The 27,895-nt window shown below is 44.7% G+C and overlaps 1 pseudogene; it reads right to left on the minus strand.

Moving 5' to 3' along the window:
• Window positions 1-4,327: 4,327 nt before the first annotated feature.
• LOC113615141 (zinc finger protein 256-like) lies at window positions 4,328-27,625 on the minus strand (annotated as a pseudogene).
• Between the last annotated feature and the right edge of the window lie 270 nt (window positions 27,626-27,895).

Here is a 27,895-nt window from a genome sequence, read left to right on the forward strand (position 1 = left end):
TGTGGAAACCTTTCCTCCTTTGCAGCTCCCTCCCACTGGTGCAGGTCCCATCCCTATTCTTTTGTCTCTGTTTTTTCTTTTTTCTTTTGCCCTACCCAGGTACGTGGGGGAGTTTCTTCCCTTTTGGGAGGTCTAAGGTCTCCTGCCAGCGTTCAGTCAGTGTTCTATAGGAGCAGTTCCACGTGTAGATGTATTTCTGATGTATCTGTGGGGAGGAAGGTGATCTCCACGTCCTATTCTTCCGCCATCTTCTCCTGTCTCTGTATAGGTTGTGAAGAGAGAAATAACTGCTGATTGAGCTCCTGTTTATTACAATATTAAGGGAATGCATTTAAGAAAAACAAATCCAGGGACTTCCCTGGTGGTCCAGTAATTAGGATTCCTTCTGGGCTTTCATGCTGTGGCCCGTGTTCAATCCCTAGTCGGGGAACTGAGATTCTGCAAGCTGCACAACAAGCCAAAAAAAACATTTTTTTTAATTAAAAAATTAAAAAAACCAGGGCTTCCCTGGTGGTGCAGTGCTTGGGAGTCCACCTGCCAATGCAGGGGACACGGGTTCGTGCCCCAGTCCAGGAGGATCCCACGTGCCATGGAGCGGCTGTGCCTGTGAGCCCTGGCCACTGAACCTGCGCATCTGGAGCCTGTGCTCCACGACGGGAGAGGCCACAGCAGTGAGAGGCCCACGTACCGCAAAATAAATAAATAAATAAATAAATAAATAAATAAATAAATAAATAAATAAAAAACAAATCCAGTATATTAAGAATACAAAGGAAAAAAAAATGGTGTCAAAAGCTCCTGAAAGGAACTTTAAGGAAAATCTTAAATTCATTAATGATGATGGAGTTGTGAAGATAAAAACTCTCATTAGAACGATTAGAGAACTACATAGGAGTTGCGGTAATAGAAACAAAAAGAGAGAGAAAATGCTCATAAAAGTTTAGCCATAAAGCATGAGGAAGAGAAATGGTAGAACAGAAAATGTACTAGATCATAGAGTGAAGGGTAGCTATTTTATGAAGTACACAAATTTTATTGATGCTATTTGTAAAACAGATTAAAAGACTGAAGATTAGTGATGGGTGGTTTATCATCAATAGATTTACAAAACCAAGAACAAAACCCCTCAGAAGCTAAGTCATGGGAAAATCATCCTTAGATGGCATTAATGGAGGGATTGACTCTAAATTCAGGGGAGGCATCACTACCTTCTCAACATAAGGGAGCCCATAAGATATTTGTTTTAGATTTGGGAGGCAGAGGGTATTGTCAAATAAAATCAAATAATGATTTTCTTTTCTCTGTATAAAGGCAGAATGTTAATATAGAAGTAATCCTGGGGGAACTTTATATGAAGTAACAAATAGTTTTGAGATTGTTGAGGTTTTTGGTGAATATATTAAGCTAGGAACACCAAGCTGGACAGGCAAGTAGCAGAAGTGGGGAAGGTGCTGCTGGAATAGGGGACAACTGGAGCATTCAGGTTAAGTCCTTGACCAGGATTTGGAATCTTTTAAATGAGAGATCAGTAATGACAGCTCTTTAAGCAGATGGACTAAACATTTATAGATAATTAGTAGGACAATTCAGGCTAGAAGAGGTCCTAGGTTATCTGGACATTCCCCAACTAAGTGATGTGAAGTTTGCAGGTGGTGGCAGTTAGTAAGGCTAATAAGTAATTGAAATACAGAGTCTTTTTAGCCAACAGGAGCAATGGAATGTTAGAGCAGTGATTGTTGAGTTCAGGAATTATGTAGCTTTGAAGAGCAGAGAATGTGTTTGTGAACCTGATGATGGATCTGGCCTTCCACTGTATCTGCATCTTATGCTCCCTGCAGTAAGTGACTAGCATGTGCAACTGGGCCAAGGGTTATTGGGGTAGGGTGCAAGTACACTTCCCTAACTGCTGGGATCTAGTGGTTGTGCTGTAAGGACAGTTCTCATTAGAACCATAAATAGGAATTATATGTTCCACTATAAATGGCCTATGACACACCATGAAGATGCTACTGAGTTCATAATAAGAATTCAAGTGGGGTGAGTCTACAAAGCAAAACTAAGATTTTAAGAAGCCCTTAGCATTCTGGATGTCAGATCAAAGAGTGCAGATTTAGGGTAAAAAAACAAAAATAGGGACTTCCTTTGTGGTCCAGTGGGTAAGACTCCATGCTCCCAATGCAAGGGGCCCAGGTTCAATCCCTGGTCAAGGAACTAGATCCTGCATGCATGCTGCAACTAAGAGGTCTGCCTACTGCAACTAAGATCCTGCATGCCACAACTGGGACCTGGCACAGACAAAATTAATTAATTAATTAATTAAAAAATAAATATTATAAAACAAATACAAGATTAAAAAAAATATTTTAGAACTACAGTTCAGCTCTGCAATATGTGTTCCCTTCAAACAAAAGGCAACTTATAGACATACCTCATTTTATTGTGCTTTGCAGACACTGAGTTTTTTTTACAGATTGAAGGTTTGTCACAACTCTGCATCAAGCAAGTCTATTGGTGCTGTTTTTTTCCAACAGCATTTGCTCACTTTATGGCTATGTCACATTTTGGTAATTCTTGCAACAATTCAAACATTTTCATCATTATTATATTTGTTATGATCTTTATCAGTGGTCTCTGATGTTACTATTGCAAAAAATTATGACTCACTGAAGGCTCAGGTGATGGTTAGCATTTTTTATTTAGGAATAAAGTACCTTTTAAATAAAGTATGTCCATTGTTCTTTCAGACATCATGCTATTGCACACTTAATAGACTACAGTATAAACATAACTTTTATAAGCACTGGGAGACCAAAAAATTCATGTGACCTCCTTTACTGCAATATTTGCTTTACTGCAGTGGTCTGGAACCGAATCCACAACATCTGAGGTACGCCTATAGTGAGGCTCTTTGTAAGAGATGGTGGCTGAGCAAATGGAACATGGAGACTGCAGCAAAGGTTCTCTGGGCTGATAAAAGTGTAGGTGGAAATTGTGCAATGAGGAAGTCATCATCTATGGTCTTAATAAAATTTCCATGCAGAGATGATCCTAAAATTTAAGTCCAAGTTTAATGGTAAATATTGATATGAAGATTTTTAAAACTGGTTTTAATATTTAAGAATCTCACAATAATTTCAGAGCCAAAGAAAGATTAATCAGCACTTTGTATTTTCTGAATTCACTTTAGATTATCAGGCTTCAATAATGTCATGTTGCATAATCTAAGTGCTACTGATTTCTCACTATACCTGGGAACAATTATCACATCCTAGATACTGCAGTTCCAAAAGTATTGTAGTTTGTAACAGCTGTGCTCTCTTGAGGATGGTCTTTGGGCCTACAAAAAAACCCTGACATCCAAGGTACTTATTAGGACCACAGATGCCAGCAGTCTTTCCCAGAATGCCTTGTACATTGTATGGCTTTTTCTGACACCAAATATGTCATTCCATCACCAATTCTCCAATTCTCCAACACCAACTGGGTATCCTACAATTCAATTCAATTCTGATACTAACTACTTGGAGTTAGTGCAGACCCCACCCATTAAGGACACAGTCCCATAAGACTGCCAACCACAAAATGGGTCCCAAGGCTACCCCCACTTCTGCCAAGTCGACTACAAATCTGGTTTGATAATTTGCTAGAATGACTTATAGAACTCAGGAAAATGCTATACTTACAATTACAGTTTATTATGAAGGACACAAGTCAACAGCCAGATAAAGTGAGGTCCAAAAGAACCCCAAGCACAGGAGCCTCTAACCCAGTGGAATCAGGGTATACCCCCCTTCCTGGTTGGATGTGTTTACCAGCATGGAAATTCCCCAAACCCTACTGTTTAGGGATTTTTTACTAAGGTATCACTACATAGGCACGGTTGACTAAATCACTGGCCATTGTGACTGAACTCAATCTCCAGCTCCTTCCCCCCCCAGATGTCAGGGGTGGGGCTTAAAAGTTCTAACCCTCTAATATCTGGTGACCAGCCCCCATGCTGAAGATCTGTACAGGTCTCCACCTTGAGTCATTTCATTATCACACAAAAAAACTCTTATTACTCAGGAAATTCCAAGGGTTTTAGATCTCTGCCAGGAACCGGGGACAAACATCAAATATTTACTTTTTTATTTTACCACAGACAGGAATACAGCTTAGACAAAAACTGCAGTAAGACAGACTTTCATACACCATACTGTTCCCTGAGACCCTCATGAAACCTGTCCACCTGTTCACACTAGCAAAGCCAAATTCTATTTTCATTTTGTTTTTCAAAATTCTGTTTTCAACTACCCCACATAGTGAATAAAACTGTTAAGATTAAAAGTGACTTAAACAATAAGATTTTTATTATTGTACAAATCAGAGCAATATGCAGCAGATCGTTCCCAGGTTGGCGACTTGGAGGACAGAAAATGCTTCAAAAGTTTCACCCCTAAGACCAACAATGCCGTGAAGAAGGAAAATTTTACAAGCCACCAGCAGTTCCCAGACTGGGTCCTTTGGTCCCAAACTGGGTCAGGTCCATGCCATAACTAGTTAGAGAGAAGGGAATGGGAACTCCCTAGGGGCTTTGACTACGATTTCATCTAGAGAATGGGAGAGAGAGTACAAACATCTGTCTTCTCTGAGCATGCTGTGGTGACTGATGCACACTATGAGGACCTGCCAGATGGTAGAGGCGAGTTGACTTCTGCCACAGAATCTGGCAGTGACTTAATTATGGCAAGGTTCCTGAGCAGGTAAAATATGAAATGCCACTCCTGAAAATTTCTCACATACCTGGAACTCATGGCAGATTGCTCCTCATAGAGGCTCTCTAGTGCTATCACACTGAGCAAAGAGATAGCAAATTCCCTGAAGTTCAAAGGCCATTATCTTATGTAGATTTCCTTATCCAGAAGGTATTTTTTCCACATTAGCTGAATTCCTAAAACGTAGAACTGAGTTGTGAGATTTTGGTGTTGAATCAGAGCAGACTGGTAACTGAAGGCTTTCTCATGTTGGCTGTACTCTTGAGGCCTTTATCTAGTGTGAAGTTTATGGTGCTGAATGAGGCTGTAGTTTTGGCTAAAAGATTTTCCACATTCACTGCATTCATAAGGTCTTTCTCCAGTGTGAATTCTCTGATGTAGAATGAGGCTGAAGCTTTGGCTAAAGGATTTCCCACATTCCCTGCACTCATAAGGCCTTGCTCCTGTATGAACTCTTCGATGTTGAATGAGGCTGGAGCTTTGGCTAAAGGATTTCCCACATTCACTGCACTCATATGGCCTTTCTCCCGTGTGAATTCTGCGGTGCTGAATGAGGCTGGAGCTTTGGCTAAAAGATTTCTCACATTCACCACATTCATAAGGCCTTGCTCCTGTGTGAATTCTCTGATGCTGAACAAGACTGGAACTTTGTCTAAAGAGTCTGCCACATTCAGTACACTCATAAGGCTTTGCTCCAGTGTGAATTCTCTGGTGCCGAAGAAGTTTGGATTTGCAGCCAAAAGCTTTCCCACATTCGGCACACTCATAAGGCTTTTCTCCAGTGTGAATACGCTGGTGCTGAACAAGTTTATATTTGAACCTGAAGGCCTTCCCACATTCACTGCATTCAAAAGGCCTTTCTCCAGTATGAAGCGTCTTGTGCCGAAGAAATGTGTGCTTGTAAGTGAAGGTTTTCCCACATTCACTGCACTCATACAGTCCTCCAGAGTGAATTCTTTGGTGCTGAACAAGTGTACGTTTGCAGCGGAAGGCTTTCCCACATTCACCACACTTGTAAGGACTTTTTCCACAGTGAAAGGCCTCCTCACAGCCAGTACTGCTGTGTATTTTCAGTACTGCTTTGGGAGTGGCCTGGTACTGGAAAAGGCCCACAGTGTCCTTTCCACCCTCCCCACAGGTGAAAGGCTTCCCTGACAAATAGATTCCATAGCTCTTCACAAAGGAGGTCCTGTTCATACCCTTGCTGCAGAGTTTTTCCCCACTGTGCTCCTTCTGGTGTTGGTCAAGATCTGCCCTGAAACAGAATTGTTCCACACATGCTACACATGTACACGATTTCTGCCCAGTGTATGTTCCTTGATGCTCAGACAGGTACAAAACGTCCTTCATGACAGGAACACACATCTCACAGAGATGAGCTTTCTGGGTTGACGGATCTGGCTTTAGAGTCCTGATTTGTGGCATTCTTTCCTGAGAAACTCTCTGTCCTGAAGGAGCCTTGTCATTCTCTACACCACACAAACAACCTGAAAACAGAAAAATGCTAATGAAGTACGTGGGGACTTCACTTTGGGGACTGGTGGCAGCCGCATCACAAATATGTGTCTGACACACCAAAGAATGAATACATGAGGTGGTTTTCAGGATGACAGAGTTGGAGTCAGGACGAAGAAGAGGCTGTTTTGCAGTACTGGGACTCTAAAAGTTTATAGAAGTAGGGAAGCCTCACAAGATGAAAAACTTTTAAGAATGTGATGCAGCAGAGTGAGGAGAGGCAGGCAATTTTAAACTCACTCCTCACACCTTGAGCAGTGCTTTAGCTGCTGCTAACATGTGAGTGTTGTACAGAAATTTTTGTCCAGGGATAGAAAAATCCATTTGCAAATGACTAACTGGTTTTCAAGGACTATCAAGGATATGTGCACACCACCTGTTACATGTGAGCCAACACTGGAGAACACTGCAGATGCAGCAGTAGAGAAGAATAGGTAACAGGTGGAGGAAGGAAAGTTGGGTATAGCCAGGGGCCAGAAGTCAGAGTTAAAGTGACAAGCTGGCCAAGTATAAAGAACGGGGAAGATGAGATGGAAATGAGGTGTGGCACCCAGCAGTGGCACCAAAACACTAGTTTGAACAGGTTCCTGGTATGATGTGAACACAACCCTGATGTCATGTCCTTGCCAGGTCCCCTCTAGCCCATCGTGCCACAGTGAGCCATTCTATGAAGCACCCAGGACTCTCCCCTGCAACCCACATTAACTACATGGGACTTAGAAAATTCAAGTCCTAAGGGACAGACAGGACAGGCAAGTGGCCAGTTCCAGCCCAAAGAAACATCACATAACAGAGCACAGAAAAGAAAAATAAATGTTACAAAAAGAACCTCAGATGAGGGTATCACAAACACAGTTCATGGTGCACCTAACTAGTGCCTATGCCCAGTGACGTGCAATTCTTGGCACAGGCAGGCATGAAAGAACAGTCAGAAGAAGGGAGCAAAACCTAGGAACCATGGATCTGGAAAGTCACCCAACGAGGGAGGAGGTAAGCAAGATGGACCCATTTGGCTTCCTACTAGGCTTCAGAAAAGCAGGTATTAGGTCTCCAAGGAGAGAAAAGGGCAGTGCAAACAACCCAGCCCTAGCAACAGCAGCACCTTCCAAAGGAACTAGGAAAGGAAGTAGTCCCCATGGTTTGGATGTAGGAAGGACAGAGCAGCCCCTAAGGAAAAGCAGAAAGGCAAAGTCTAGCCCAGGTCATAGGGGTGGGTGTGCAGGCCTTACCCAGTGAGGATATAAGTGTAAAGATCTCCAGCATCACATCATGGTACAGGTGTCTCTGAGCCTTATCAAGGAGACTCCATTCCTCCCAGGAGAAGTACACAGCCACATCCTCCAAAGTCACACTGCCCTGTCATGATGGGGACAGATGAAACCACTGGTCCTCTCTCCTGAGGACCCACAATCCATCCTGCACACAGCCAGCCCATGCCCAAGTTTCTTCCAGGCTCCCTACTTCAGATGAGACACCAGAACCTGATGCCATTGGTACTGCTGTCTCCTCATGGTTCCACTAATCACTGTGCCCAGCCCTCAGCAACTACAGACAGGTAGGCAGAGAGATGCCATCAGAGAGATGCTCAGGGACAGAACTGCATGGCTCCATCTCTTCCTGCCGGGCAATTTCCAGGGGGTCTTCCATATCATGCCTCACAATAAAATGTGGAGTCACCCATCACCCTTAAGTCCCCTGTACCAGGGCCCAGGTCCATCAATTCATGCTCCCTCTCTCCACATGTACCTCTCTCATGTCTCCAGACCCCACAGTTGCATCCTCGCAGCCACTGCCAACTCTGTGTCCCACACTATAGTCATCTTCCTGGACTCACCCCAGAGAACCTGGCAAATTCAAACAGAATCCAATTCTACCGAAGACCTCTGATGGATCCCAACACAATTTGAAGGCCTTTCTCCCTGTTACTAATTCTAGCTTCAACATTAGTCATACAGAACCATATGTGTATTTCAGATACCCATAACCCTCTCCTACTTCTAGGTTGTACTCATTCCCTCAGCAGCCACAATCCTCTTCTCTCCACCTAACTCTCATTAAAATCCCAGCCACAAAGGTACCCACACTAAGCATAGTGATTCTCACAGATAACCACATTTGCCCTTATGTTATATACATTATCTACTGAAACATCCCACCAAAACTCACCACAAAATTCTAGCAAATGCATCTTATCTCTGTTAGTTCTCTGCCTCTGCATCTGTCGGTCTACTCTTCCTTTGGAAGTCTTGGACACCTGCCAACACCTCTGGCCCCACACATACTCCCTTCACGACTATTTCTCTCCCACATCTGTGTTTATGATGTCCATAACCCCCAACAAGGTGCCCAAGCAATAGATCAATTCTTGGAACTCATACACTTCTTTCTGACCTGCTAGTAACATTATCACCATGGCCTGAATTCCACCTTCTAAATACAATCCATAGTTCCACACTGGTGCAGACACTAGCCACCACTTTCAGATGTCTCCATCCCGAACCACACCCCAGATTTCCAGACCTCTGTTCTGCCCACCTGATGTCACTACTCCTTTGTTTTCTGAGAAATCTCATAATTTTAACACAGCCAAAAACAAAATTCCTGATATCCCCAATGAAAATCACTCTTACTACTGATTATCTCATCTCAGTTAATGAAGCTTCCAGTCTTTCAGCTGCTAAGACCAAAACTTTAGTGCCATCACTGACTCTTACCATTCTCTCTCCCACCCTCAAAATCAGAAAATCTGGGCAGCCCTTCTTAAATAATGGATCCAGAATCCAACCACTTCTTCCAACTCCACAGCCACTACTCTGGTCCATGAACACGCACTAGGACTTCTGCCGTACCCTCCTCCCTGGTCATCCTTCCTCATCCCAAAGTCTGTTTTCCACTCTGTAACCAGATGGAGCCTGTTTAGACCTAAGTAAGATCATCTCCCTCCTCTTTTCCAAATCTCCCATTACCTCCACAACAGATGCCCAACTTCTCAGACAGCCACATTACAAGACTGACTCCTGTACCCTTGCTCTCTGTTGCTAAAAGAAAGGAGACATGCTGTGCCCTGTTCCCAGTTTGTGGACACACTATCAAACATTTGAACATGCTGGTACCTGTTTCTGGGATAACCTTCTACACCATTTTTCACAGATGACCAGAAAGCAACTCTTCCATGAAACCCTTGGCCTGGACTAGAATGTGTCTAGAGGATTTCTCCCAGATCCCCAAACCCAAGGGCTGGGGAAATGGCAGGTGAAGAGTCCCACGACACCACAACCTCAAGTTCATACGAGTGAGATCCAAGCCAGTGAGGGCCTGGGACACCCTCCACTTCCCTGTGTAGGTTCCCTAAGTGCTTCCTCAGTCATGGGGACCTGTGGGCAGAAGCAAGCCATAAAGGTGTATTCCAACGGGCTCAAAACTCCCTGTACCCCTCGCCAGCCCTAGAGGCCAGATGACCTTGGGCTAAAAGACTAAACTCTCTGCTTCAGACCTCAGTGCTGCCTCCTCCCAGTTCTATGTTGGACAAGGACTCAACTTCCCTGTGCCTCACTACCCTCATCACCCCCATTCCAATCTGTTCTCCCTCAGAGTAGCTCTTGGAAAGCTTTTAAAACCCTAAATCAGACTATATCCCTCTTCTCTTCACAACCCACCATGGCTGCCAGGGTCCTCAGAACGGAGGTACAAACCCCTCAGCTTGACAGTGCAGGTGCGAGTCCACCTCACACTCTCCACTCCATGCAAATACAAGACAGTTCCAGGTTTCCCGAATCCTCCCTCCTCAGTCCCACCTCCAAGCCTTTGCACCTGCCGGTCCCCCCGCCTGTCACGCTCTCCCACGCACCATCACACTGTCAGAAACAGAGCCCATCCACGACCGCCTCACCGTCCTGGACAGAGCGGTCTGAGCTGCGGGCACATGGGCAGGGGATCTAGTGTCTGGTGGGGTGAGAGGGTGAGGGCCCGGAGGACGAGCGTTTACCTGAGGCGGGTCCCTTAGCGCCGCCACCGCATTCGGACTCTGTGGGTGGAGCTGGGCCGGTAGCGGCGGGAGAACAGAGGGGACCCAGCCACGGCCGGCCTTATCCAGGGTCTGACGCGGGACACCTCGGGCGGTGTCGCCGAACTTCAGACCCGCCTCTGTGCAACGGGGACACCTCCACTCGGAACTCCTTAGTTCAGTCATCTCAGCCCCCACGAAGCTCTCTGGAACTAGAACAAATCCAGAGCGATTAAAATGGCCGCCACGAGGAGGCGGCCGGAAGTCCCTCCCCGATGAGAAGCGCATGCGCAGGAATGTCTTTACCCTGGGTTTTCATTGGCTTAGACATACTGCCTCTCGGCGCACTGTCCTCTAGGAAATGTAGTTCTCAGAGGTCTAGCTAGGGTTCCAGCTGGTGGTCCCACCCCCACAAATCCAGAAGCACTGCGAGGGATCTAACTAGGCTGGAGAGGAGGCTTTCGTTACTTCTTAGAGTGGCTGTAGGGAGACTTATGGAGAGTGTTGTCTGAAAGTAATCACTAAAAGTTTTCAGAAATACTATTTCAGACCCCATTAAGCATGTTCCCAGACGGTAAAAGTAATATTATAAGTGCTCCCAAAGTCTACAGATACATACTGGGCATATAACCTGAGAAAACCATAATTCAAAAAGAATCATGTGGGCTTCCCTGGTGGCGCAGTGGTTGAGAGTCTGCCTGACGATGCAGGGGACACGGGTTCGTGCCCCGGTCCAGGAAGATCCCACATGCTGCAGAGCAGCTAGGCCTGTGAGCCATGGCCGTTGAGCCTGCGCGTTCGGAGCCTGTGCTCCACAACGGGAGAGGCCACAAGAGTGAGAGGCCCGCGTACTGCTGAAAAAAAAAAAAAAAAGAATCATGTACTACAATGTTCATTGCAGCTCTATTTACAATAGCCAGGACATGGAAGCAACCTAAATGTCCATCGACAGATGAATGGATAAAGAAGATGTGGCATATATATACAATGGAATATTACTCAGCCATAAAAAGAAACGAAAACTGAGTTATTTGTAGTGAGGTGGATGGACCTAGAGTCTGTCACACAGAATGAAGTAAGTCAGAAAGAGAAAAATAAATACCATATGCTAACACATATATATGGAATCTAAAAAAAAAAAAAAAAAGGTTCTGAAGAACCTAGGGGCAGGACAGGAATAAAGACGCAGATGTAGAGAATGAACTTGAGGACAAGGGGAGGCGGAAGGGTAAGATGGGATGAAGTGAGAGAGTGCATGGGCTTATATATAATACCAAATGCAAAATAGATAACTAGTGGGAAGCAGCCGCATAGCACAGAGGGATCAGCTCTGTGCTTTGTGTGACCACCACCTAGAGGGGTGGGATGGGGGGCTGGGAGGGAGACGCAAGAGGGAGAAGATAATGGGGATATATGTATAGCTGATTCACTTTGTTATAAAGCAGAAACTAACACACCATTGTCAAGCAATTATACTCCAATGAAGAGTCTACAGATACAAATGGACAAACAATTCCATAAAGTCATTTGGACATAAAATATGTACATTGTTAGTGCCAACTAAAGAATGCTGCTAGCCATCTGGATCTATAAGGATTGAGTCACTAGCCACTGCAGTCACTGATCCCCAGCACACGCTGAAGAAAGATCAGGGCAGAGATAAGGAATGAGGCACTCTGTGCTCTGGGAAAACTGGCAGAACAGGCTTTCAGAAAGTTACATTTTTTGAGGAGAAATTTTTTATGAACCTGGATTCTTGCATCTTCCCATTCTTAGAAAAACACCAAAACCATTAACTAAAATTCCTCATGACTAGAGGCATGTGAGATCTTAGTTCCCTGACCAGGGATGGAACCTGCACCTCCTGCACTGGAAGTGCAGAGTCTTAACAACTGGGCTGCCAGGGAAGTCCCCTGACCTCCCTTCTTTTCTCTTCAGAACAGTTTCTCAGAGCTATCTGAGAGGCTGTCTCCTGGGCGGTAGTTCTCAGTAAGATACTGAATAAACTTGATTCACAGCTTTTATTTATTGTTCTTTACATGCACGTAACCAATGCAGGGGATACAGGTTCGAGCCCTGCTCTGGGAAGATCCCACATGCTGCGGAGCAACTGAGCCCCTGCGCCACAACTACTGAAGCCCACACGCCTTAGAACCCGTGCTCCACAACGAGAAACCACTGCAATCAGAAGCCCACGCACCGCAACAAAAGGTAGCCCCTGCTCTCTGAAACTAGAGAAAGCCTGTGTGCAGGAACGAAGACCCAACGCAGCCTCAATAAATAAATGCCTTTAAAAATAAGAATAAAAGAAAGGAAGAAATGCAATACATGTCCTGCATCCAATTTGTGCCTTAGGAGAGGCAGTCCGTGGGCATTGCCGGGGTGAAGATTTTAGTGTAACGGGTGAAGTCAACTCCAACTTTGAGGTCTTGGGTTGGGACAACGTCATTTGAACTGTTATCATCTGAGGTGATGTCATCTCCAGCAACGAGCTCCTGGGTCAGGATGATGTTGTCTGGGATGTTGGATGGGACTGTCCCTTCTAAGAGGGTACCTGCTTGAGTTGATGTGGATCTCAGCATTTGCCATGTTTAGTCGAAACAATGGCTTCCTTGGAGGGTTGGAGCTTCTTGAAAATTGATAAAAGTACTCAGACCAGAAGCAGAAAAATCAAGTCACAAGAATGGTGTGTAGCTGCACTTGACAGGTTTTTGGTTTATTTGTGGAGGAAGTTTAGGTTTAAATTATAACTCCGAAGTGAAAAAGGAATGTCCTGGCAAGGCCTCATATTGTGGCGTTAATACAGGTTGAGACGTGTGATTTTGATTTAACTGTGAGACAAGAGATTCCTAGAGGTTCTTGCTATTTTTACCAAGGGGACAATTTTTAAGTAATGACCCAACAGTTTATAATAAATGTGGAGATGTGGCCATTGTGAGCCAGGTCATCCCATGCTAAGATTCTTGCCTGAAGTTTGCCCAAGGGTGTTGTCCGTTGGGTCCTGTGCTTTATCAGGGATGTCCTGGCTAAAGGATGGAAAGAAGCAACATTTCACTGAGCTCCACCATGTCTGATGGTTGGCAGTGCTGTTCATCTTCCACTGCAGTTCACTCAGTTAATCCCAAGGGGCTCTCCAGGTAGGCAAGGGGCCTGAATGGAGGTGACCTTCCAGCACCATGGAATCTGGCATGTAACTAAAGACAGAGGATGCCACCACTCCTACAGGTGGAATATGCCAGAGGTTCCAGGTTTGTTTCCAGGCTGTTTTAATCTACGGAGGCCTCAGTAGCTGTGCTGAGCTTGGACTGTGTTGTTTCCATGACTCAAAGTATGGTGGGCAGCTGAATACAGAGAGTCACAAGCTCAGGGTCTGTGAGAGCCTCTATTTCCAGAAGACACAGGAGGTAGACAGTCATCGGTGTTTTTTTTTTTTTTTTTTTTTGCAGTATGCGGGCCTCTCACTGTTGTGGCCTCTCCCATTGCAGTGCACAGGCTCCGGACGCGCAGGCTCAGCGGCCATGGCTCACGGGCCTAGCCACTCCGTGACATGTGGGATCTTCCTGGACAGGGGCACGAGCCCGTGTTCCGTGTATCGGCAGGCGGACTGTCAACCACTTCACCACCAGGGAAGCCCCATTGGTGGTTTTAATGGCAGACAGCATGGGCAGAGAAGGCCAGCATCTTGTATCAGAAGCCCTTGGTCAACTTACAGCCATCATGTGTCCAGACTCCAGCAGGTTTAAGGAGAAACTGCCAAATTCTCTATGGTAGAGTTTCTGAGGGCACTATCAGGAATGCCTGCTGATTTTAATTTGGAAGTAAAATTTGTAATGATGAATATGTTGGAGTAGCCAGAAAAAGGTGTATTGTATCCCTCTTAAGGTAGAAACAAACTGCAGTAGAGGCTATTGAAACAGGCACTGAACAGAACATGTCAGCCAAATCTATAGAGCAAAAAATATTCACCCGTTATTGATTGAACAGAATCAGTAAATTTTACTGGGTATTGGATATGGAACCTTGATGAATAGGACCATAGCATTAAGGTTGTAGTAATCTATCAAGTGGTGCTCATTTTTTTCAGATTTAAGAACAAGCAAAATTGGACTGTAAATGGAGAAGCAGTGGGGTATAATCACTATTTTATTACACATAAGTTTTAATCCTTGAAGGTCCTGTTTTGACTTACATGGGGTCACATTTATCAAGCCAATTTGTAAATGTCAAAGTCTTGATTTTAATCCATTTCTATTGTGCCAAAGCATCTATGCCCAATATGGAATATCTGAAAGAAATGGGTACTGTGACTATGGGAGACTGAGGCAAGGCTATGTCAGGGAGGGAAAAATTTCCCCCTCTACTCCTCTTGAGTTCCTGTGGCTGGACTAATAATAAAATTGACACAAGGGACTTCCCTGGCCGTCTAATGGTTAAGACTCTGTGCTTCCATTGCAAGGGGCATGGGTTAGATCCCTGGTCCAGGAACTAAGATCCCGAATGCCGTGCAGTGTGGTCAAAAAAAAAAAAAAAACAAAACCTGACACAAGACAGATTAACAGGACAAAAAGAAACACTTTAACTCATGTGCACTGAGGTCTCATAGGAACATGTCTCTTCCGTCAGTGTTTTTGTTCTAATCCCAAGTGTGGAATGTGAAACGAAATGGAGTCACTTATGTCAAGGCTTTTAAAATGGTGCTGGGGGACTTCTCTAGTGGCTCAGTGGTTAAGAATCCACCTGCCAATGCAAGGGACACGGGTTCGATCCCTGGACCAGGAAGATCCCACACGCCATGAAGCCACTAAGCCCGTGCACCACAGCTACTGAGCCTGCAAGCCACAACTACTGAAGCCCACACACTTAGAGCCTGTGCTCCACAACAAGACAAGCCACCTCAATGAGAAGCCCGTGCACCACAATGAAGAGTAGACCCCCCTTGCCGCAACTAGAGAAAGCCTTTGCACAGAAACGAAGACCCAACAAGCCAAAAATAAATAAATATATTTACATATATATTTAAAAATGGTTGATGATAAATTTGATGTTATGTATTTTTTACTACAATACAAAGAAAATAATCTTTAAAAAAATACAGATAAGTCTTTAAAAGTAGAGAAACTAGGACTTCCCTGGTGGCGCAGTGGTTAAGAATCCGCCTGCCAATGCAGGGGACACAGGTTCGAGCCCTGGTCCAGGAGGATCCCACATGCTGCGGAGCAACTAAGCGCATGTGCCATAACTACTGAGCCTGTGCTCTAGAGCCTGTGAGCCACAACTACTGAGCCTGGGTGCCTAGAGCTCATGCTCCACAACAAGAGAAGTCACTGCAATGAGAAGCCCAAGCACCACAATGAAGAGTAACCCCCACTTGCTGCAAGTAGAGAAAGCCCGCGCACAGCAACGAAGACCCAATGCAGCCAAATATAAAAATTAATTTTAAAAAAAAGTACTTGTAACGTCCAGCAAAACCCATCAAAAACATAAATTAATTAATTAATTAACTAAGTAATTTTAAAAAGTGGAGAAACTATCCCAGCTGCAGGGATAAAGTTGCAGACATCAGAGTCAGAGATATGGCGGTATGATAAGGGCGTTTGATGGTTTTGAGATAACAGCTTTGTGCTAGGACGGGAGAGGAACCGTAGGAGCTAAGGACAGTACACGTCCGACAGCCAGTAACCTTAGTCCTGACTCAGCAAGATGGAAAGGTCAGAGCTGTCAGTCACACAAAAACCTCTTTGAAGAAACTGGGACTTCGCAGATACCCTCAACATAAGCAGAGAGCATCTAGGGAGCTGAGAGTCCTCAGTCCTACAACCACATAGAATTGAACTCTGCCAACAACCCAACCAAGCAAGAATCTGGTTCCCCAGAGCCTCCAGAAAGGAACACAACCTGTCAGCATGCAGGAATACCTGGAGCCCCAGGGACTGGGGGAGAGCTCTGCCTCTGGGTGACTGCATTAGTGTCCAGATGACTCCTTTCCACACTTGCATGGATGCTACCCCTGCAGTTACTGTCCTGGCATCAAACATCAATTTGATTCTTCTGACTCCGACTAAACATTATCCCTAAGTTATTGATGTGATGGTTTCTACTAACCTGGACTGGGTGATTATCCTCCTCACTCAGATGAAAGTTGGGATCCTGGGAAACTCCTCACTTCTTTGTTTTTTTACTTTCACTTCGCTCACTGGAAGAAGTCTCACACCCAGAGACCAAATCCTCAACCACCTTGTCCTAGCCAACTGCTTAGTTCTTTTCTCCAAAGGGATCCCTCATGAAATGACAGTGTTTGGACTGAAATATTTCCTGGTCGTTGCTGGATATAAACTTGTGTTCTATTTTCATAGAGTAGCCAGAGGGGTTTCCCTCAGCATTACCCACCTCCTTGGTGGCTTCCAAACCTTAAAGCTTTGCCCCAGTAGCACTAATTGGATGGAGCTCAAAATTAGAATCTCAAACTACATTGGCTTCTGCTGTTCCTTTTGCTGGATCCTGACTCTCCTAGTAAATACACATATTGCTATAAAGGTGCGTGGCCCAAGCAATGCCAAAAGTTTAAGTTTGGGGCTTCCCCGGTGGCGCTGTGGTTGAGAGTCCGCCTGCTGATGCAGGGGATACGGGTTCGTGCCCTGGTCCGGGAAGATCCCACAAGCCGCCAAGCGGCTGGGCCCTTGAGCCATGGCCGTTGAGCCTCCGTGTTCGGAGCCTGTGCTCTGCAACAGGAGAGGCCACAACAGTGAGAGGCCCACATACTGCAAAAAAAAAAATATATATATATATGTATATATATATGTATATATATATATATGTATGTAAGTTTGAAAAAAGTATATAAATACTGTTCTGGGCCCACTCCCGACAGACGTACAAGCTCTTAGCTTTTGACATGCCTTCCTCATTAAGCTTAATCATTTCTAGCTTCTGATTTAAAGTGAAAGACATGAAGTGATTCTAACCTTTCACTGGAACACTGGAGGTTATTGTAGGGTTATTAGTTGGCCTAATTTCAATATTGTTGTGTCTCAGGGAATAGGGAGGCCAAGGAGAGAGAGAAAGACAGGGTAATGGCCAATCAGTGGAGCAGTCAGAACGCACATTTATTGATTAAGTTCACCATCTTACAGGCGTACAGCTCATGGTGCTCCAAAACAATTACAATAGTAACATCACAAAAACAAAAAACAAAGTAACAAAAAAAACCAACTGGGAATTCTCTGGCAGTCCAGTGGTTAGTACTCTGTGCTTTCACTGCCGAGGGCCCGGGTTCAATGCCTGGCCAGAGAACTAAGATGTCACAAGCTGCATGGCACAGACAAAAAAAATTTAAAAAGTAACATCAAAGATAACTAATCACAGATCTCATAAGAAGTATAATAATAATGAAAAAGTTTGAAAACTTGTGAGAATTACATGTGACACAAAGATACAAAATGAGGAAATGCTGTTTGAAAAATGGTGCTGATAGATTTGCTCAGTGCAGTGTTGCCACTAACCTTCAATTTATTAAAAACAAATACAGTATCTGTGAAGCACAATAAAACAAGATACATCTGTAGTCTGCCTTAAAAAACAAATATATTTTTGAGAAAATTGATAAAATTCAGCACTGATAAATATTTATCACATTTTAAAATATTTTTATTTTGTGTGAGAAAGTTATTGTCATTATGGAAATACTCTTACATTTTAGAAAAACGTTCTCAAGAAACTATGCATTAAACGACACAATCTCTGGGTTTTAAGTAAAAGAACCCACTAATGTGCATGAGAGATGAAATGCAAATGACTATAAATAATGACAGAAGATTGGGACTCCATAAGACAGTCTTTTCTACTTTTGTATATATTTGAAAATAGCAATTACAAACAGTAGACTATATCCTGTATCAGAAATCTTATAAGTTGAAAAGCACAAATTTAAAAAAGGCTTAAGGAAATTTTATGCATCAAACCATCAAAATTGACATTTTTAGTATATACATAAGTCAATTATATATCAATTAAACTCTTTTAAGTTACAAATATTGAAACATCATCACTCTCTAATCATTTCTCTGTTTAGAATGATGTGATACTGCCAACTCTTCCCAACCCTATTCAGTGACATCAGGTTGGTAGTTTGAAATTGTTCATGGTATTTATACCAAAGAAACTGGCAAACACTACAAACCAAGGCTTGATTTATAGTATTACTGAATGCAGTATATTGAATGTCTACACTTAGAAAAGTGATGGAGAATATGTTAATAATGCTGATGAAACTTAAATGTTTGGTATAGGTGTCCATACACTGTGCATTCCATCAAAAAAAAAAAAAGTAAAAAATAACAAAATATTCTTCCAGTATTCAACAACGATTCCATGCAGCAAAGAAGTCACTCACATCATTGAAGAATAAGTAAAATACCAACATGTCTTTGTTGTTTGTCTTATTGTAACTAAAAAGCAAATAGCCAAATTCACAAAATAGAAAATAGGACAAAGAAAAGACTAGACATCTTACTAAAGAAGATATATAGCAAACACATGAAATAATGCTAAACGTTGTAAATCCTTAGGGAAATGCAATTAAAACCAGTGGATTACCTCTACACACTTATTTTAAAAGGGTAAAATTAAAAAGTAACCTTACCAGGTATTGACAATGGTGTGAAGGAATTGGAAGTCTCACACACTGCTGGTGGGAATGCAAAAAAACACAAACATTTTAGATTACAGTTTGGCAATTTCTTAAAAAGTTATACTATTCACCTACCCCATGACTGAGGTACTGCACTGAGTTATTAATACAAGAAAAATGAAACATATCCATATAAGTAATTGTAAACTAATGTTCATATCAGCTTTTATTTATAAAAGCTAAACACTGGAAATAACTGAAATACCCATAAACAGATGAATGTATGAACATAGTCAATTATACATGGAAGAGAAAGCTTCCATTTCTAAGCATTCTTAGAAATAAGAATGTTCATATCAGTACAATGAATTATTCTCAAAGTAATTATGTAGCATCAATGAAGCCAGAAAAAAAAAGTAAACACTTTATGATCAATCATAACATTCTAGAAAATGCAATCTATTGTAAAGGAATGTAAATAAATGGTTGTCTGTATGGCCAGGGAGAGCAAGGAGACTAGAAAAGGGCATGAGGAAAATATGCTGGTGACAGAGAGCTCATTATCATGATAATAATAATGGTTTCACAAGTGTATACATGTGAAAACTTATCAAATTGTACACTTTAAATATGTTCCATGCTCATTATACCATCATGCAGGTTTAAAAAGTGGTTCATAATAAAAATCTAAATATCCCACTCTTCAGAAAATTACTCCACTATCTCATTCCTCATGCCTTGAGGGGAAGCCTCTCCTCAGGGACACGAAATACTGGCAAACAGTCAAGGCCATTTCCGGCTGAGTCAAGAGGACTGCTGGTTGGGTCACAAAAACCACATGCCTGGACCACAGTATCTCACCATCCTTCTTCTGTTGCCTGTATAGCAATGGCCTTGAGGTCAACAGCTCAGAAAGGCTAGAGGAATCCCCCAAAACCCTTATTTTGTCTGCCAATGACTTCACACAAAAACATACCTGGAGGTCCTGAGATTTCTGGACACACTCATCCTGCAGTCATTGTCAGTAGAACATTTGTGGATGTACCTTTAGAAGTGGTACGTTCCATGTAGCTTGCTGCAGTCTCCTCCACTCCCTAGTAACCAGTGTTTCTGTACCAATTGTGGTCTTCCCTGCCCCTGCAGCCTTACAACTATGGACACTAGCCTGTGGAATTCCAGGTATCAGGGTATATATGGTTGCTTTGGAGGAGAACTGGGGTTAAGATTTCCCTCAGTAGTGCTGGCCATTGTGTGTTATCCCCTGTGGGCAAGAAAAAAAAGAATCCATGTTGTCTCCAGAAGCACTAGAATGCACAGAACTCTCGTATCCAGGCAAAAAATAACAAAGTATTCTTTCCTAGGAGGCCTTGGCAGCAATGCAATCTAGGCCAAAATGAAAGCCCTATATTTGGCCATCATACCATGTCCTCTGAGGCACCCAAAGTTTGGATCTCCACAAAAGTCATTTACCCCTCAAGTTGACGGTCCTATTGTGCTTTCAAACTATTCCACACAGTGAAGAGCATTTCCAAAATTAAGGTGCTTAAACAAAAAGGTCTTTACTATTACACAAACCAGAGCAACGTGCAACAGGCAATTTCTGGTTGGGTGACTTGGAAGCTGGAAATATTCATCACAACTACCCGAGACCAACTGTGTCCCTGAAAAAGCTAGTTCTTCTCTGCAAGCTGCCAGCAGAACTCAGATAACGTTCTCAGGGCCAACACAGGTCAGGTCCATGCCCTAACTTGTCAGAGAAAAGGGAATGAAGACTCCATAAGGGCTCAGGATACTCACAATTTCCTCCAACAAATGGGACAGCACAGAGGCCAGTTGCTCTGAGCATACTAGGCTTGTGACTGATGCCAACTGTGAGGGCCTGCCAGATGCTAGAGGTGAGATAGTTTCTGCCACAGAAACTGGCAGTGACCTTGGGCAGGTTACACATGCTTCCAACACATTCGTGAAATTTACGGTGAATCAATCCCTAGTCTGTGGATATCCCAACATGAGATTCGATTCATGCAGATGGTTCCTCACAGAGGCTTTCCTCCAACACAATGATGCTAAGTAAGAAAGAAGCACATTCATTGCATGTGCAAGACTTTTTCCAGTGTGAACTCTTTGGTGTTGACCGACGTTAAATTTGCAGGTAAAGGATTTCCTATACTCATTGCACATGAGCTCTCCTGTGTCGAAGGAGACCAGAGCTCTGAGTAAAGGATCTCCCACATTCACTGCAATCAAAAGGTCTTGCTCCAGTGTGCACCGTCTGGTGTCGAATGAGGTGGGTTTTGCGGCTAAAGAATTTCCCACATTCACTGCACTCATAAGGCCTTTCTCCTGTGTGAACTCTCTGGTGCTGAATGAGGACAGATTTCTGGCTAAAGGCTTTCCCACATCCACTGCACTCATAAGGCTTTTCTCCAGTGTGAACTCTTCGGTGTTGAATGAGGACAGATTTCTCACTAAAAGATTTTCCACATTCGCTGCACTCATAAGGCCTAACTCCAGTGTGAGCTCTCCAGTGTCGAACGAGGTGGGTTTTACAGTTAAAGGCTTTCCCACATTCAGTGCACTCATAAGGCCTTGCTGTAGTGTGAGCTCTCTTGTGTCGAAGGAGGCCAGAACTTTGGCTAAACGATTTTCCACATTGATCACATTTATAAGGCCTTTCATTAGTGTGAACTCTCTGGTGTTTAATGAGGATGGATTTCTGGATAAAAGATTTCCTACATTCACTGCACTCATAAGGCTTTTCTCCAGTATGAACTCTTTGGTGTTGAATAAGGTCAGATTTCTGGCTAAAAGACCTCCCACATTCACTGCACTCATAAGGCTTTGCTCCTGTGTGAACCCTCCAGTGTCGAATGAGGTGGGTTTTACGGCTAAAGAATTTCCCACATTCACTGCACTCATAAGGCCTTTCTCCAACGTGAATTTGCTGGTGCTGAACAAATCTGTATTTGCATTTGCTACACTCATCAAGACCTTCTCCAGTGCAGACTCCCTGGTGGTGAAGTATATGAGTGTTGCCAAAAACTTCCCTGCATTCAATCCACTTGTTATGACTTTTTCCATTGTTTAAGGCCTCCCCAGACTCAATGCTGCTGTGTGGCTTCTCACTGTTGGGAGTGGCCTGGTGCTGATGAAGGCCCAAGGTAGCTAGGAAGTCTTTTCCATCCTCCCCACAGGGGAAGGGCTTCCCTGACACATGGAGTCTGCAGCTCGTCACAATCGAGGACCTGTCCACATCCATTTTAAGGTTTTTCTCTCCATTGTCATGCTCCTGATACTGGTGAAGGCTTGCATTCAACCAGAAGCTGCTGGACCCCCCACCAAAGTATGGTTTCTGCCCAAGATATGCTGCCTGGAGCTCAGTCAGCTGCAAAATGTCTTTCAAGACTGAGACACACTTCTCACAGGGATGAGTCTTCTGGTTTGATGGAACTGACTGAGAAGTCCTGACCTGTGACTCTCCTCCAGAAACACTCTGCTCAGAAGGGATCTCCTCATCCTCTGCTCCACACTGACAATCTGAAAGCAGAGGAATGCTAATAAAGTGCTAATGAATCCATGGGAATGTTTTCAGGATGAGGCACTAATTTGACGGGAGGGCTGCTCTGCAGTACTGGGCCTCTAAAGTTCACAGAAGGGGGTAACTTTCCAGGACAAAGGGCACAAATACAGGGTGTAAAACAGGGAGGAGAGGCAGTATTACTTACTCCTTCCTCTGCCAACAGCCTTCAGCTAGATCTTGTCAGCTGGGAACATGTCCATACTATGCAGAAGGATGACTGTGTCCAGGCCCAGGGAAATACAATTGGAACTGAGTAGCTGGTGTTCAAGGACTATTTAAGAATGTGTGCACACCTCACAACACTTTACAGGCATATGTCATTATCATGACACTTTGCTGTATTGCCCTTTGCAGATACTGCATTCTGGTTTTTTTCTTTACAAATTGAAGGTTTGTGGCAACCTTACATCCAGCAAGTCTATCGGTGTCATTTTACTGACAGCATTTGCTCACTTTGTATCTCTATGTCACATTCTGATAATTCTCACAATCTTTCAAACTTTTCCATTATTATTATATTTGTTATGGTGATCTGTGATCAGTGATCTTTGATGTTACTACTATGACTCACTGAAGGTTCAGACAATGGCTAGGATTTTTTAGCAAAAAAGTACTTTCAAATTAAGGTAAGTATATTGATTCTTAGGCATAACTCTACTTCACTTAATACACTAAAGTATAATATAAAAATAACTTCTATATGCAGTGGGAAACAAAAAAATTCACGTGACTCACTGTATTGCAGTGGTCTGGAACTGAACCCACATCTCCAAGGTGTCTGGATAAGTGTAAGTCACTGTGGGAGAAACTACAGATGGTGCAGTGGAGAGGGACATGATGCATACAGCTCTGAAAGGTGGGGACAGTCAGACACTGGAAATGACAAATCAGAAAAGTGTCAAGTATGCAGAAGAAAGTGTAGAAATAATTTGCCTCAAGTGGCACTTGCACCAAAACACTGGTGGACACAGGGTAGGTTCCCGGTATGACTAAACACAGCCTCATTTTCATGCCCTCCCCTCGCCCCGCCTCCAGTTGCCAGTCACCAGGACCAGGTCTCCTCTGAGACCAACTTACATGTTCACCCTGTAAAGCAATCAGGGCTCTCCCCACACACCCCCTGTTCTGTAACTACGTGAGACTGGAATGAAACAAGTCCTTAGGGAAAGACAGGACATGTGAGTGGTCAGCACTGACTCAGAGCAACTCAGGAAACAGCAGACCCCAGGAAAGGAAAGATAATTACAACAAAATCCCAAAACAGGGTCTTTCAAGAAAAGCTTATATATAAATAGTGCCAATGACAATACCTGCAATCCTGATATAGGCAGTCACAAGGAAGTCTTAAAATTAAGTTCTCATCACAAGGAAAAAAAATGTGTAACTCTATATGGTGATAGATGTTAACTAGACTTACTATTGTGAGCATTTTGCAATATATACAAATACCAAATCATTATGTAATACACCTGAAACTAATATGTCCTATGCCAATTATATCTCAAAAAAAAGAGGAAAGGGGAAGAATCTGGGGCACAAGGTACCATAGATCTGGACACAGTCATCTAGCCAAGGAGAGGACAAGAAATGTGAGCTCTATTACGCTGACTGCCAGACTGACTCCCAGACACTTCCCTGCATTCCTCGGGGTATCAGACGTTGGGGCTGCTTGAGGAGTACAGTGCTTGGGGCAGTGTACACAGCTCAGCACTGACATCCACAGCACATATGCCAGGTAAGTGGGGAAGTTAGCAGAGACAATGGTCTAGCCATGGAATGGAGAGAGCTGCCTCTTGGATGGGGGAAAGACAGAGGACAGTTGAGGACACTGGGAGGAATATGAAGGCCTTACCCAGGGATGTTGTAAGTTCAAAGTTCTCCAGCATCACATCATGGTACAGGAACCTCTGTGCCTCATCAAGGAGCCCCCACTCCTCCTGGGAGAAGTAAATGGCCACGTCTTCAAAGGTCACACAGGCCTGCCATGATGGGGACAGTTTGTTCCATGATCAGCTTCTCTCACAGGACCCCAAGTTCATCCACCCACCCACTCATACCCTGCTCACCGCCCCCCGCCACTTCCTCATCTCAGAGGAGATACCAGGCCCTGGTGTCATTGATGTGAACACTCTTCTCATGGTCCCTTTGATTACCCTGTCCACCCACAGCACCAGGCAGGTGGACAGACAGATGATATCTATGCTCTGGGCCTGGCACACAGGGAAGGACTACCTCTTACAAGGCAATTCTCCTAGGATGTCCCAGATCATGCCTCCGAGACATAACCAAGGGTGTGGGCTCACATTTTAACCTTATGTCCTCAGTGCCAGGGCCCTCAGGCCATCAGCTCACACTCCCTTTCCACATCACTCTTTGTACAACGTCTCTCTCAGTCACCACCTCTTTCTTGTCCTGCAACACAGGCATCTGCCTCTCCTTCCTACGTGTCATGGAACACATGGCATATAGAGAGTGCTCAGCAAATTCAAGCAGGATCCAACTACCCAGACCTCCATTGGTCCCCACTGCCATTGGCAGTCCTGCCTGACTCTGCTCCTTGCTTCAACCTCAGCCACCCAGAACCACTTGTGCATCTCATACAGTCATGTCCCTCTTTCACATGAGCTACACTTGATGTGCTTTCCTGTCACAGACTTCCTCTCCTTTCCTAACCGTCATTCAAAATAGAGTCCCAGACACTTTCCACCCTAGGTCCAGTGACTCTCCCAGATGACCACTTGTGCCCCTTAAACTAAGCCATCAACCTGACTAAAACCCCCCAGAAACAGGAGGTCACAGCAAAACCCTGGTGAGCCCATAGAGCAGTGAATAAGCAGTAGACCTGGCCTCACTGTCAATCTTGCCTCAACTGCTCCTTTGCCACCATTTCTGTCTCATGTGCACTCATCCCTCAGAAATCTAAATCACCTAGTAGCTCATCCTCTTTCCCACACTGTTCCCATGACCACTTATCTCCTTCACCTATGTTTGTGATGACTATCATCCTCCACCTTGGTGCCCAAGGACAAGGTCCAGCCCTCAGACCCCACTCTCCCCTTCCTGGGCTATTATTAACACTATCATGACCAAGACTATCACCACTAAATGTGACCCACAGTGTTATGGACTGAATGTATGCATCCCCCCCCAAATTTGTTATGTTGAAGCCTTAACCCCAAATGTGATGGTAGTTGGAGGCATGGCCTTTGGGAAGTAATCAGGTTTAGATTAGGTTGTAAGAAGGAACCCTTATAAGAGGAAGACAGGCATCTCTTGCTCTGTCCACCTCCTTGTACCAAGAAAAGTCTATGTGAGGATACAGGGAGAAGGGAACCATCTGCAAGATGGGAACAGAGTCCCCCACCAGGAATCCAACCTGCCAATACTTTGATTTTGGATTCCCAGCTTCTAGAACTGTGAGAAATAAAAAAGTATTCTATTCTAGCTGTCTAAGCCAAGACACACAGCTCCACCCTGGTCCACATACTATCCACCACCTTCTTCAGGTGTCTGTCCTGAAACCCTCCCCAGAGACCTAGACCTGTGTGTCCAGCTGCCCACTTAATACCTCTACTGATTTGTTCTCTGAAACATCTCATACACTTAATATGACCAAAACAAAACCCCTAATACCGATTGAAAATTAATCCTGGGGCTTCCCTGGTGGCGCAGTGCTTAAAAATCCGCCTGTCAATGCAGGGGTTAGGGGTTTGATCCCTGGTCCGGGAAAATCCCACTTGCCACAGAGCAACAAAACCTGTGCACCACAACTACTGAGCCCACGCACCACAACTGCTAAAGCCCGCGCACTCTAGGGCCCACGAGCTGCAACTACTGAAGCCCGTGTCCCTAAAGCCCATGCTCTGCAACAAGAGAAACCACCACGATGAGAAGCCCGCACACCGCAACGAAGAGTAGCCCCCCACTTGCCACAACTAGAGACAACCCAGGCACAGCAACGAAGACCCAACGCAGTCAAAGAAAAAAAAGAAAAAAAAAGAAAATTAATCCTACTACCAAATTCCAGATCCCAACTGATGGAGCTTCCATCCCTCTGGCTGCTACACCCCAAAACCTTACGGTCATCCCTGACTTCTACTCTCACAAAATCAGAAAATCTGAGCAGATCTAATGAAAAAACTGAATTCAGAATTTTAATCATGTCTACCACCTCCAAGGTCACCACACTGGTCCACATCATCAAGACTCTGCTGGACTGGTTACAGTAGCGTCTTCCCTGGTTTTCCTACCACCTTCCTCACCCCCCGCCCCATTCGGTTCTCCATTCTGCAGTCACAGGGAGCCTGATAAGAGCTGGGTCAGATCATCTCCCTCCTCCGCTCCAAACCTCCCATTGTTCCCATCACCTGCAGAATAGACACTCAACTTCTCAGAGCGCCATTCCAGGCCTGACTCCTGCCCCCTTGCTCTCTGTTCCCATGAGAAACAAAGGAGACTTGAGATTCCCTTGAACTAGCTCAGTCTCCCTTGCAAGCACCTGCACATTCTGGTACCTATACGCGAGGCAACCAGTCTAACACTCTGAACAGCTTTTGGAAAACTTCTGAAAGCCTAAATCAGGAGAGTCCTTTTCTGTTAACAAATGTCAATGCTCCCGGCCTCCTGAAAATGGCAGCCTGGCATTTCAAGCGCGACTCTGCCTCACCTTCTCTGTTCCCTGAACACACAAGGCAGATCTCGGAGTTCCCGAATCCTCCCGGCTCAACCCGACCTCCAAGCCTTTGCACCTGCCGGTCCCTCCGCCTGTGACCCTCTGCAACGCGCCGTCACACCGTCTGTCAGAAACAGGGCCCCACCCACGGTCGCCTCACCGTCCTGAATACCGGGGTCTGGGCTGCGGGCACGTGAGCCGGCGCCCCGCACTCGAGGCTTTAGTGTCTTGTGGGGTGAGGGCAGTGAGGGCCGGAGGACGAGCGTTTACCTGAGGCGGGTTCCTCAGCGCCGCCGCCGCCATCGGACTGTGGACGGGGCGGGGAAAGGCGGGAGAGGAGGGGGGACGCGGGCACAGTGGACCCTACCCCAGGCCTGGCGCGGACAGCGTCTCCTCTCCGACCTTCTCGGTCTCGACTCGCCGCTGTGGAACCTGAGACCGAGCGAACATACCCCAAGCACCTACAAAACGACCGCCACGAGGAGAATGCCGGAAGTCCTGCCCCTACGCGGTGCTCTCACAGGGAAGTGCCCTCCTCCTGAGCTTTAATTGGCTAATCGTCGAAGGCCCCCGGCGCAGCGTCCTCTGGGAAATGTAGTTCCAACAGCTCTGGGACCGAGGGTGGAGCGCTGCTCACCTGGACCTCCCGGTAAAGTGGCCCGGTTAGAGCACCTGTGCAAAGATACCAGAACCCTGAGATAAAAGTTTGGGACATAGGCCTTTCTGTTTCAATCATCTTTAAGAC

This window comes from Aethalodelphis obliquidens, unplaced genomic scaffold, assembly GCF_003676395.1.
Source record: "Aethalodelphis obliquidens isolate GAN/ISIS:26980383/991018 unplaced genomic scaffold, ASM367639v1 scaffold113, whole genome shotgun sequence".
In the NCBI taxonomy this organism is placed as follows: domain Eukaryota; kingdom Metazoa; phylum Chordata; class Mammalia; order Artiodactyla; family Delphinidae; genus Aethalodelphis; species Aethalodelphis obliquidens.